Source organism: Pectinophora gossypiella, chromosome 18, assembly GCF_024362695.1.
Source record: "Pectinophora gossypiella chromosome 18, ilPecGoss1.1, whole genome shotgun sequence".
NCBI classification, from domain to species: domain Eukaryota; kingdom Metazoa; phylum Arthropoda; class Insecta; order Lepidoptera; family Gelechiidae; genus Pectinophora; species Pectinophora gossypiella.
The window spans coordinates 12,366,662-12,381,162 of record NC_065421.1 but is presented as its reverse complement, the minus strand read 5'-3'; the positions used below and the strand labels follow the sequence as shown (position 1 = coordinate 12,381,162).

Here is a 14,501-nt window from a genome sequence, read left to right as displayed (position 1 = left end):
GAAAATGGCGTCTAAAATATTTGTTAGGTTGTTTTTCAAAAGGTTATTCTGCCGTTTCACATACAGGAAATTATAAACGCATGATTGTTTCTCGTGTAAAATCGATAGAAAGTGTTAAAAAACAGAAGGGCCTTTAATATATCAGAAAAATAATAATAAAATTTGGATTGATTATTCAGCAAATAAAAAAAATGGTGACAAAATGGTGAATATAGTATAGAGAAATTCATTTTCTATTAATATGTGACAGCTGAACGCAGTAATTGTTACTACAACAGAAATATATATTAATTTACTTCAGTTTTTGACGATAATATTGTCAAAAAAATATTACATGTTTTCTTCCTGTAAATGCAAAATGGCGTTAAGTAATATTTTTCTAAATGAAGTAAGACTTTAGAAACAATTGATTTCGTAAGAATCAGTTTAGAAAAGTAAAGTCAAGTTGCACTTCATCAAGTACTAGTTAAGATAAATTTTACTTCAATTGTCTAGGAGTATACCAACTTAAGACAAAAAGTATTTAGTGAATTCCTACTTAAAACTCTTATATCTAAAGTGATCCTCTATTTTGATTTAGTAAAGTAATGTCGTAAAATCATGTTTGTTTATTCTGTGCCAGAATCATCTATGTAACAAGTAACAATTAAAATCGAACAAGCTTAAAACCTATGGAAAGTATGTTTGTTTGAGAGGTAAGTTTTTCGACTCGTGGAAGATAAAAAATATTGTTATGCTGAGTTCTTACTTGGATAGGAATGTGATTTACTTAATTATTTAATATTTATCACAATTGGAACTAACAAACATAAACTCAATTTGCTAATGAGTCTCCGTGCATACATTCTCATAGGTACCTACATGGTTCACTGACGCAAAGTAGGTACGATCACCGCGCTTCTAATTGCCAACGGAAACAATGTGATTATTGTAAAAATTAACGAGTATCCGTTGAATATTGTATATACGAAGAACCCTTGCAATTTGATTAACGTCGTGTGTGTGCGCGGTAGTTTCTAATCCCACCTAAAACATTATTGTTAAAAAAGGCGGCCAAATTCCCGATGTCTTTATCAAGCTAAAAAATAAAGGAATCAAATCTAATGCCCACTTTAAATGCATTTAACCATACGCAAAACTTAAAATAGATATGTTTTGTTTATGATTGTGAATAAAGCTTAGTTAAAAATAGGTACATTTTTAAAATTATTAAAAGAAAGAATGAAAGAAGAAAGAAAAGTATCTAGACACGCGGTAGCGTGTCAAGCCAAGTTCAAGAAATAGAACTGGCGAGCCGCACCGTGTGTATTATTACACGAACCATTTGGAGCCACTTTTGACCCCCTCATAAATCAAAAACTATTTCACATAAACGTATCAAATTTGGCTCATATATTGAGACTTGTGAGATACATATAAGTGTTCTGAATTTCATAAGCTTATCTCAAACGGTTATTTAGATATTAATGTCCAAAATCCTCATTTTTATCATTGACTGACTGACTGACTCATTTTTATCAAAACTCTAACCCAGTTCCAGATGACCTAGAGAGTTAAAATTTGGTATGCAGATAGGTAATTAGATGAATATAAAGGAAAAAATAAAAAAAACTGGCAACTTTTTAATAATTAGATTCTATCATGAACGCTTAACATAAATACCTAATTAGTGCCTGTACCTAACTATAGATGTAAGAATCAGTAAGTAATCAAAACTCATGACAGCCGGTCTTTTTGTGGTAGGTATGTAGATTAACTTAACATAACATACAACCACGCCTATATGCCCTATCGGGGTAGGCAAAGCACTAAGTGATCATAAAACCACTTGATGCCACATTCGACAAGTACTTTAAGGGTAGGTAAGCAAGTTCGAACATGTGTTTAGCGGTGATAGGTTGTCAGCTTTTCGCCCACGATTCAACACAACTCTCATCCATTTTACTGGCATATTTTTTTTTTAGAGAAGAAAAGGGAATAGCAAGAATACGACAAGGAGTTAGACAGGGTTGTCCCCTTTCACCGTTGATATTCAACATATTCATAGAGTGCGCCATTAAAGAAATCAAGGAAAGTTCGGAAGGGGGGGTTAAAATCAATGGGGAAAACATCAAATTTGTAAGATTCGCAGATGACATTGCTGCATTCGCAGAAAATGAAATAGCATTAGAAAATCTGATAACAACCATGGACATTGTAATCAAAAAATTTCAGTTAAAGATAAACGCGAGCAAAACTAAAATAATGACAACATCCAAACATCCAGCAAACTATAGACCTGTTAAACTGAATGACAACATATTAGAAAGAGTTGATAGTTTCAAATATCTTGGAAGTATAATAAATAGTGACTCTAGATGCACACAAGACATAATAGCCAGAATTGCAATAGCCAAACAAGCATTTAACAGGAAAAAATACATTTTGAAAACCAAAAACATATCATTAAAAATAAGGAAACGGTTTATTAAATCATATATTTGGAGCATTGCACTCTATGGAAGTGAAACGTGGACTATGACACAGAGAGACAGAGAGAGATTGGAAGCGTTTGAGATGTGGTGTTGGCGAAGGATGGAGGGTATAAGCTGGACTGAAATGGTGTCAAATGAAAAAGTGCTGGAAAGTGTTGAAGAAAAGAGAACCATATTGAAGACTATAGAGAACCGGAGAGGAAATATGATTGGCCACCTGATACGACACGATTCATTTATAACAAACATTATAGAAGGAAAAATTGAAGGGAAGAGAGGAAGGGGTAGACCTAGGATAACATTTATGAAACAAATAAAAGAGAAGGTGCAGGTCGTGTCGTATCGGGAGGTGAAGGTTTTGGCGGGAAGAAGAGAGGAATGGCGGTTACTCCACCGACAAGAGCGCAGCTCTTAAATAGAGAGAGAGATTTTTTTTTTAACTTAACGTGAATCTTAAACAAGTTTAATAGGTATTCAAATGTTTTATACCTATAAAGTCGACTTTTAGTTTTGAATTTGTCCTTTTAAAAGGACCCACGCGTTACGAAGATATGTACTTACCTACAATAAGACAGACCTTAGGCTACAATATATTATCTTATGTTATAAGAAGATATGATATGTTATACTGTTACTTATAAATAAATTTCAGGACTGACCATTGAACTTGGCACCCATTTAGATCTCACTTCTTTTGTCGTTGAAGTCAACGACCAAAGCATTTATTATAGTATTGAACTTGGCTCTCATTTCACATTTATGTTTTTGATTGGATTTATTTATTATTAGACTAATAGGTACCTAATTTTATATTTGAACTTAGCAGGTTTTAATATAAAACTCGATTTTTCATGGTGTAGTGTTGCGGTGCGCTTAGACTAGGTTAGACTAGCTTAGTCATTTTTGAGAAGATTTGTGCGAGACGTAGGTACCTGGGCCGCCACACGCTGGATCGGATTTGAAAAACAGGAACTTACGATTTTTTGCCAAAATTAAATGATTGTGTTATACCAATCGATATAAAAAAAATGATGGCAATGAAGAAGATATCGCATCGCTAACAAAAACAGTGGGATGTGCATTATCACAGGTTAATTTTCTGTATTTAATATTCTGCCTTCGAAAACCACCAGATCCTTTTATTATTTGGACTTCATCCATCTTTCTGCTTGCTTCTATTTCGATTTTATCGTCCATTGAATAGACTTTTCTTATGTTTTACTTATTGTAGTCAAAAACGAATAAAACAGTCTTGTATACGAGCAACAAATAATAAAAATTGCCTTAAGTATATCTAGGCAATCAATTTTTACTTCACAAGACTAAACTGATACTTCACTAAATCAATTTAGTGTTAAGTGAGCCTTTAAATAATCTAAGTAAAGTAAAAGAATACTTGTAGACTTAACAGTAGGCTGAGATAAGACTAAATAGTTTTGTGAATACTTAACTTGGTTTTGTGTATTCTAAATTATCTAAAGTAGGATTTGTTGAAAACTATATAGTATTAAAGAAGGAAATGAATTTATGAAGTCCTAATAAGTCCTATTTGATTTGGATAAATCTCACTTTAGCTAAAGTTTAGACATATATGACTTAATCACAATTCTTGATTGCTACTTGGGTAAAGAGTACAACTGATTTGTACGCGCGACAGTACCCACTGTGCGGCGACCAAGCATCGGAACTAAAAAAGCGGCACACGCGAAAAACGTATATTTACAAAGAACACGGCGGCATATCCGGGTACGTTGGCATACCCGAGTACACCCGGGTATATACGCGGGTATTGTTCATAACCGTGCCCCGTATTACCGGGTTAACAAAGGCGGGAGTAGTGAGAAAGGAAGAGAGATCCATCCAGACCTACATGTCTTTATTTTGCCTACCGCAATTGTCATAATATGGAGTGTGTTATTCTGTTTGTGAAAGCATTTCTTATTCCCCGTGATTTATGGTTACAGATGGCATTAACTACTAGGCCGGACAAATAGGGAACGCTAAGGGCTCTCACAACGGTACTAAAGTTAAAGAAAACAGGCCTGAGGGTGCCTCGTCAGGTGCGAACCTCGGCGAATATTTGAAAGAATTAATCGACCTAATGGGCTGATAGCGATAATAAGGAAAGTCCCTTATAGACTGTTACAAAAGCAACAAAATGCATCCTAAAATTTTTTTGTTTACTATTTGTTTCAAATGGGAAACTAATTCCCAGTCGCATTACATTCACCTACTTTGAATTCTTCAATTAACCAGAAATGCAGTCATTATCAAAATAATCAACCAGTGCTTGAGCACCCGGTTTCCGTAACCCGGCTATAATATCTGGATAAATCCGGTTCCAAGATGGCGACCGGATATCCGCCGCTCCCGGCTATGTACTTGTCGCATTCAAGTTTCTAGTTGATAGTCACTGAAATTCTGTTTATTTTCCAAGTGCAAATTACAGTTGGTGTTTTCGTGAGGTAAAATGGAGAAAGGAAATAGGTGAAAGTAGTTTCGGTGAAGTAATAATTTAATATCATCTCCGAAATGTGACCTTCATTTGAACTTTTTATTAAACTTAAAAAAAAGTTATTTGAATCCTAACTAAACTATATAGATGTCAAAAAAGTGACGGTTTTATTTTAATCTTGAAAAAAAAAATGATTACAGATTTTTTTAAGAACGTCTACAGTCCTGTGGCGAGGATTTTCTTGCACACATTTCCTCGGCTATACAGAAATGTTCAACAAAATATATTTATGTAAAAATATGATTCAAAGTGTAACTATGTTACTTTGAATAAAGACAACCTGATTGTCCGAAAGTAAGATAATCCGTGCTTCGGAAGACATGTTAAGCTGTTTTTTCCGGTTACTACTTACTAATGTAAGTAGTCGTCACATGAGCCATGTCAGGGGCCTTTGGTGGCTCAATAGTAAACCTGACACCAGGGTTGATGGGGTTGGTAATCCACTTCACAACCCACACGATAGAAGAAGAAGACATTTTTGAGTTGTAGTTTTGTAATATTCCACAGAATGATGATGAGACGAATTGCTTTTTTAGTCTCCCTGCATAGACGAACTAAAGCATTTTTGTACTACAGAACCGTGGTACTAAAACTTGTAGGGTGTATTAATAAACTAATCTCAAGATCATGTCAATGTGACAGTTCTCATATAAAAACAGAGACTTAGCATGATCTTGAGGACAGTCTCAGTTGAGATTCGTTTATTAATACCACCCTTAATAACATTTTAACTTTAAGCAAAGACAGAAAACTACCGCTTGTCTGCAAACTCTGAACCAATAAGACTTGTGAGGGCTGAGAATTGGAAGGAGCATGAAACCAATCTGAGGGATTTACTTAGAAATATCTGCAACAGTGCACCCACTAACTCTACCTGGAGGTACAATTTATAGACGCAGAGCTTGCAACTGAAATGTAACTCATTTTAAAATAAATAAATCATTTACTTTTTTTTTCATCCATTTTTGTTTTTTTTAGGGGCAAATAGGGACACGTTAAGCCGTTGGTTCCGGCTATTAGCCGTTAAAACGCCTCCACCAACCCGCAGTGGAGTAGCATGGTGGAGTATGCTCCATACCCCCTCCGGTTAATTGAGGAGAGGCCTGCGCCCAGCAGTGGGTCGTATAGACTGTTTATATGTTTATATAATATTTACTTTTTAAAAGACTTCATTTTCATCTTGTTAGTCTAACAGAAAGCTCGGACTTAGTTCATCTTGCGATCTATGTATCCCTGACTACCCCAATTGCTATGTCTTAAAAAAACCGCGTTAGTTTAAAAATCCATCATAGCCTTATTCGGAGAACGCGAGCCCTATATTGAAGAGTCACTGTGTCGATTTTTTTACGTGAGTTATTGTAGATTTTCCGCAGATGACATTAACTATTTGGCGATTTACGTTGTCAACTCTTAGAATAGAGCAACACGGGACTCTTAGACTATATCTACTTTGAGAAGTCTTCGTCTGTGAGCTTATCGCGGTTGCCATGGCAACGGGGACGCGCAAAGGAATTACAATTCACGTCAATAAAACTTTAGCTGATTGAAGGTATCTATCGATAGCAAATACTTATATCTGTCTCCTAATCCGCGCATGAGAGATACTCATATATTACCTAATTGGTTCTCTATTTAAGGTCATAATTTTACATGGCATGCTTATACTATCCTAATATTACATAAATGCTCGCCTATAGGGCAAGAAGTGACCGTGGAATTCCATTAGCTTCGATCCTGACGCACTTTTCTTGCTTCCTCCACATTCATCAATCGTTTTATACGCGCACGCCGTTTCAGAGTAGATCGACCCTTGCTAAGGAATAAAAAAATAATTAATTTAATAATTAATAATAATTAATTTGGTCAATGTTTTTCTAGGACCATAGTATAAAGAATAATATTACGTATAGAACCGCAACCCCCCACCAGCATGTAAGTTAGGTTTACCTCACCTCCCTCGGTCTTACTTTAGTCTTCAATCGTATGGCGTCAGACGTCACACACACAGATGCGCGTGTACGATAACGTCAATGTGTAGAGTGTGTAAAACTAAGTGTTTTATGTAAAGCTCAGTTTGAAGTGTCCTGGGTGTGCTAGGACTTCCTTTGTCAGTCCTACCAACAGCCTTCGCCACCAAGAATCTTTCTCTTATCACACTGATTCTTACTCTAACACTCAACTGCTGTTTAACCGCTCTTACTACTATTAGTAGTATTGGTTACGTAATTGTTTATCGACGAAATAGACAAACTAAAAATTATTAAATAAAAAAATTAAAAAACCCCCGACCAGTAGAACGTACTCAATTATTATGACAAGAGGTTAAAAATGCTAAACCCTATAAAAAGCAAAAAATAACTTATCCCACATATGCTTGCAGCAAACTGAGCGTGCACCATACCTATCACACTTAACAAAGGACCTGATGACCTTGAAGACCTGAACTGATTTCCACCAAACATAGCTAAGAACACTCTCTACTGATATACCTTTCAAACAAAGTAAACCGCAATAAAATCGGATCATTCGTTTGGGAGCTACGATGCCACAGACAGACACATACACATTTACACACACACACAGACACGTCAAACTTATAACACCCCGTCGTTTGTGATTGTGAATAGTATTTTGGCGTCTCCAGAATCGACAGATGCTAAAGTTCTATTTAATTTAGTGCATTTTGGCATTAAGAGCCGAAAAGTTTAAAACTAGTTCAAGATTTTCTTACTTAATTTTATTGGTGCCTCATTATGAGGGTGTCACGCCTTTAGATAAAATCATCCTTAAAAAAAAGAAAAAAAAAGACACATACACATTTACACACACACAGACACGTCAATAACACACGTCACGTCCGTCGTTGTGTATTTAATGTCTGTAATGATTTGTCTTTTTGTCTTTGTTTTTTTTTTTTTTCAAATTTTTGTAATGTAAGTTAAATGTGGCGTCCAATATGGAAATAAATATTTTTTCTTTCTTTCTTTCAAGCTTATAACACCCCGTCGTTTTTGCGTCGGGGGTTAAAATTACGAGTAAAGAATCTCTCAAAAATTGTCTTTTATAATTAGTCGGATATATACACATTGGGTCACAATGAGATGCATTCAATTTAGTATCCTGGCACTACGGATAACTGTAGCCGTGACGTCATTCGTGCCAGAGCCTCTAAAAAGCCAGTTATAAAATAGTGATGTGACTTCGGTAACTGATAAAAGTAACAGTGTAATAAGTACCTACATAAATACAAGACCGCATGATCCTTAATTAAAATACGAAGTCCAAAGATGGATGTAATTATTATTATAAACAGGTCCACGGTCCTGCAGGAGATTGAACGCCGAGCAGAAAAGCACAGGACTCGCATTCAGCACCACATAAATCCTCTCGCAGCCCAGCTGACTAACAAGGAGACGACAAGGTCACGGCTTAAAAGACACCAGATCCTGCAATTGTGCAAAAGAGGATTGGCTTCTAATAAGCAGTGGTGAGATTGATAAATCCAAATGCTCCTCACCCGACTGATGATATGAAGGAACAGACGATTGCAAGTGGTCACAAAATAAGAAAAAAAAATAAAAAAATGTTATCAGTACTGCAGGTTACCCACGGAAAACAAGAAAGAGATTGGAAAAGCCCTAACGCGCATTTTGTATGAGAACCGCCGTCGCCGGTTCAACCCTACTCTCTTTTACTACCACTCCTGCAAACAGATAACTACAATAGCTCTACTGCTTCTCAAATTCCATAGCCTAATTTTATCATTACTATTCGTAAGATATTCCATACAAAAGTATTTTTTATAGCCGATCTTACTAAGGATTTTAGCTTTTCTGTGATAAGGAGGAATCTCCTTGCATGATAGTCGACATTTGATTTTATTCCCTGCACGTGACGACCTTTTAATATACTATCGCGGAGCTCCGTGCGTCGTAAAGTTTGCGGACGAGTGGAGTGCAAAGTTGAAATATGAACTATTTGCTTAAACTTGTATGGCGCGCGTTTCTCACTCACTTGGCATTTCCAACCTCTTTCTTCTAATCCGTGGTATCACCCACTATAATGGTACTCTTTGTTGGACTTTGTTGGACACAATTCACACATTGTTTTAAGTTTACGCGATTATTATCGTAATCAACTACCGCGGTTATTATCATGGCACTTGCAACAGTGTCGAAATATCGGGAGTCTCATATCCCCATTTAAACGCGGTAAGAACCCGTTATTATGTGCTTTAATTACAACTCACACAATCAGAAAGAAAGAAACATTTATTACTCCCGGACACCACAGACACAGACAGATAGGTAAGTACATTACATTCAACACAGGACGGAAACCACACGGAAATCAACACACACACACACATCAAGTACATTAGCACATTATCAAGTTAAACAGTACTTAACAAACTTAAGTATACACTTTTTAATTTATTCGCTCATATTTGAACACAATCTAAATCATGATACGGGATACTTTTAGCTTCTTTTTAGCTCTAAGTGCTTTATTACAAAATGAAAACTAAATATAAAATACTTGGTTTAAAATATAGACCGTGCTATTGGATATGGGCCAAAAGAAAACAACTATTTACTTATTTATTTATAATAATATGTTCGTATAATCCTACTAAATTAATATTAACAAGGAAGCTACAACGTCTGACTCCTAGCACAGAGTAAACAAGAGTGAAGGTAGATGGCGTCTTGATCATAGATTAATTATTACTCGATTATAGAATTGACAATATCGAATGATTAAATCGATTTTAAGAGCTCACACGCGCCACGAAAAAGTCCTATCTATAATTGTCACGTGGATAGGTATACAATACTGCAAAATACTGAAATGCTCAATGACGTCTGTTATGTTCTTTTTCAAAAGCGATTTCGTCGCTGTCGAAAATCACTCCTGATTACTTATCAAATGGAATGAAAGTTGAATAAACTCTAAACGACCTGGCAACAAAACAATCCAATCTCCTTTCTCAAATCAATTCTCGATCTACCAAGCAATTCTAAAACTAATTTCAAATCAATTTTCAAACACAAAATCACGCAACTAGTTAGCAACAAAATTACTAACATCCACACATCACTAGCCGTAAAAAAAAACGAAAAAAAAAAAGCTCAGAGAGGGCGGACAATGGAGTCAAAGGCAATTTTTCACGCTCGTACGGGGGTTACGTTCATTTTCACTCCATATAACCATTATGATGCCCTATGCTGTAATGTCCTTTTGTATTGGAAAATTTGGTCTATTTTTTTGTCGATGACGTGTGTTTTTTCTAAAGACCAACCCCCCCCCCCCCCCCCCCTCAAGTTTTATTAGCCGGCACAAAAGAAGGCTATTACGGTATTAGAAAACTTTATTATGAGCCTTTGTTCATTATTTAAATTAAGAGCCTTTGTTGGTCGACGATAGTTTTTAATGTATTGGTGAAACTATGAAGTCGATAATATTTCGCGCATTGAACGATTGTTCATTCCTTAGCTACGGCTATTAGCGCTAAATTGCTAATAAGCAGATGCTAGCTAATTGTTTACCATCGGGCTATCTGTTTGCTGGTTTCCTGCCTATTAGTATTATAAAAAGAAGTGGACCTGTGCTAACACCGACTGGCTTCTCAGTCGGGGAGCGCCAGTTCGAACCCCGGCACCTATGAGTAATCATTTATCTTAAGTGCAATTTTCACTAACACAGTTGGCGCGACCATTATAGACGGCGATACGGCTCACCGCCTATCACATTGGTCTAACAGAAAGCGCGGTGAGGTGTGGGTACTTAGTTCATCTTGCGATGGATGTACCTCTGACTACAGTGGGGTATAGTCGTGAGCTTATGTTTTATGTTATATATTATAAAAAAATAAGTGAGACTCGGGGGGGCGGAGGAAGGAGGAGCGGGGAGGTAAATGTAACTCAGCTCAGTGGCTACCGATAGGAATTGGTACGGGGCGGAGAGTTACTGTTCTATATGTAGTAAATCAAATCAAATCAAATCAAAAATCTTTATTTGTGAATACAGGTATACAAAATGATGTTACATAAAGTTATTACAATCTCTGTATTCAGCCTGTTAGTAGGCATACAAATAGTGGCTTGTTATTTAAGTACTTAATATTAAATTCAATATTCTGTATTATATAATAGCAGAGATGTCAATTTAAAGGTGGGTTTACATGTATATTATATAAGATTTTTATCCTTTAGGTATTCATGGATGTTATAATAATGTTTTAAGTTTACGCGGTTATTATCATAATTAAAACACATAATAACGGGTTCTTACCGCGTTTAAAGCAGGGATCTGAGACTGGGAGTCTCGGTCTCGCGGTAAAAACCATTTATTATGTGTTTTAATTATGTTATAATAAGTAGGCATTATTTGTCAATAGTACATATAACTCGTTCTTAAATTTTTCCAGATCTAAACATGTCATGTGTTCCCACTATTACCAGCCAGTATTATTCAATTCAATTCAATTCAAATATACTTTAAACTATCATAATCAAACTATCTTTGTATTATTATAATTATGCTCCCACTGTTGCATAAAAATACAATTAAAAATTACATTGTTACCTAATAACTTACAGTAAAACAATACCAAACAAACACAACTATGATGCCATTCAATACGATAAAACATTCCACGAACAAATGAAGCTTGCAGTCGCCCGAATCGTATTAAAATTTAATTATGTTAGCTTGTTAGGATATTTCTATCAGCATGTACACTCAAATTGCTGTAAAACTGTCTGTTAATTGTTGTTGGAATAATTTAAAAAAACTCAGCATTGTACCGAGGATCATACAGGCAAAACACCATCTAAACTCATATACTTAATAGCCCGGATACTCCATACAAAAATCTTAATCTTACTATGTTCTGCCTTACACCGTGCGTGCGAGCAAAACAGAGTTCGCGCGTTCTCCCTTGCACCTTAACGGCTTACGAATTAAATAGACTAAAGTCCCCCATCCATTGGAGGGGGTGAGGTAAACAAGCTCGCTGCAAGGTTGTATTAGTGCGGGGTGGAGAATGAGAGTATTTTTTGTTATTCTATAACACCATCGGTGGCTAACGCGCGCTACCGCCACATTTGGAACAGTGGTAGAAGCACGCAACAGTCACCGGAGGGGTTCGGAAGCCGCTATAGTTATGACCCGTTTTCTACTGCAATATCTTACGATAAGTGTGCAACGGGGGTAGAGTAGCTTAGTCACGCTGCTGACTATAAATATCGGGAGTCTCATGTCTCTGATTTTCACGCGGTAAGAACCCGGTATTATGTGTTTTAATTTCAATAACATGTATTTAAGGCGTGTTTCTCACACTTAGTAAAAAAAAAATAGGGAAACAAAGTCGGGAACAAAAACAAGTTGTTTCAAATATAATTTCAGCATAATTCATTAGGAATTGTGTTCTATCCGAATGGACAATTCGATCTCATTTTCCGTTTTAGTCAGAAATGTTAGGCTTTCGTTCCGGTTAACAATGGCAGATTTGTTTTGATCAAATCAGATGTTCAGCGTTTGCCTGACAACGCACTAGAAATAGATATGTTTGCGATTTTAGTGACCTGTTGAATAGCGAATGGTATTTGTGGTTGGAGGTCTAAGTTGAAATTTTCAGTACTTATCCATATTATGTAATTCTGTAAGCACACATTTTGCAATTTTGCTTCAACGATTTGCTTTTTGTTATGCATGTGACAGGGTGTGTTTTTGTATGAGTAGACTGGTCTGTGAGTTTTGGCAAAAATTCTGATGACGTCATCAGAATAATTCTGACCGTAATCAAATTAACAAAATAAAAGTCGAGCTACTCTGTGATAGTGATTATAATAAATAATTATAATACATTTTCATTTTTACCGACTTCAAAAAAGGAGGAGGTTCTCAATTCGACCGTATATTTTTTTTTTTTTTTTTTTTTTTTTTTTTTTTTATGTTTGTTCGGGCATATCTTCGTCGTATATGAACCGATTTTGATAATTCTTTTTTTGTTTGAAAGGAGATATACCCAAGGGGGTCCCATGTCAAGGAAGTCAGGATCTGATGATGGAAGACCAGAGAAATCGAGGGGAATTTTCAAAAATCGTAGGAGCGACTAGTGCGTTTGTAAAGTCATATTGATCGGATCGATCTTTAGGCTTCGGGAAAACTTCCCGACCTTCGAAAACTGGTCAGCATCAGGGAGATACCCTATGGCCTGGCAAAACTATACAACCTGGAGCAATTTTTCTTTCACGAAACGTATTTAAATCTTGATCAAATTCAATCGCCGGTGCAAAAAAACAAAATGGCGGAAAAAAAAGATGGCCGCCATACAAAATTTTGTCGATTTTGGAAGAAGCCCGTTTGGGTAAAAATAATGTATGGGGCGCTTACTCAAAACGTCATGTAGAGTACGGAAATACTTTCTGGTCACCAAAAACTGCTCCGCATCAGAGAGATACTCTACGGCCTGGCAAAACTATCGCACGTGAACCAATATTTCTTTCAGAGCACTTATTTAAATCTTGGTCAAATTCCATAGCGCGTAAAAAAAAAAAACAAAATGGCGGAAAAACAAGATGGCCGCCATACACAATTTTGTTTTTTCAGAAAATGTCTCGGGATATAAAATATATATCGGGGTTGTGATCGGATCGTCATGTTAAGTATGGAAATACTTCCCGATTTTCGAAAACTGCTCCGCATCAGGGTGACACCCTACGGCCTGGCGAAACTATCACACCTGAACCAATTTTTCTTTCACGAAACCTATTTAAATCTTGGTCGAATTTAATGGCCGGTGAAAAAAATACAAAATGGCGAAAAAACAAGATGGCCGCCATACAAAATTTTGTTTTTCCAGAAAATGTCTTGGGGGTAAAAATGATGTATAGGGGTGTGATCGGAACGTCATCTTTGAAAACTGCTCCCAATCAGGGAGACATCCTACGGTCTGGCAAACCTATTGCACCTGGATTTTGTTTGTTTCCACGACACCCATTTAAATCTTGGTCAAATTCTGTCGCCGGTGAAATAAAACAAAATGGCGGAAAAACAAAATGGCCGACATACGAAGAGGGACAGTTTCGAATAAACAGGACACGCGAGCTGCTTTAGCAGCGAGCGAACCACGCGAAATCTACTGTATCTATATGTATGCGTGAGTGTGTATGATAGCAGCTTCCACTGACAACCACATGTGTGTATGTACACATACACATGTGTGTGTGTGTGTGCGTGTGTGTGTGCGCGCGCGCGTGTGTGTGTGTGTGTGTGTGTGTGTGTGTGTGTATGTGTGCGTGTGTCTGTGTGTGTGCGTGTATCTGTGTGTGTGCGTGTGTACGTGCGCGTGTGCTCGTGTGCGTTAGCGCGTGTGTGAGTGTGTGTGTGTAAACATGTTCATCAATAATAATTGTGATCACTACTAATAATATATTATATTATTATATATGAATATAAATCAGAAAATCTGTCTGTCTGCATCTTTGCTCGGTCTAACCATCACT

General features: G+C 36.5%; 1 long non-coding RNA gene across 1 annotated transcript in view; it reads right to left on the bottom strand.

Moving 5' to 3' along the window:
* Positions 1–2,627: 2,627 nt before the first annotated feature.
* LOC126374910 (uncharacterized) overlaps positions 2,628–14,501 on the bottom strand; it is a 66,451-nt gene continuing 54,577 nt past the window's right edge. The window contains exon 2 of the long non-coding RNA XR_007567513.1: positions 2,628–2,691. This is a non-coding gene — a long non-coding RNA (uncharacterized LOC126374910). The remainder of the gene's footprint in view (positions 2,692–14,501) is intronic.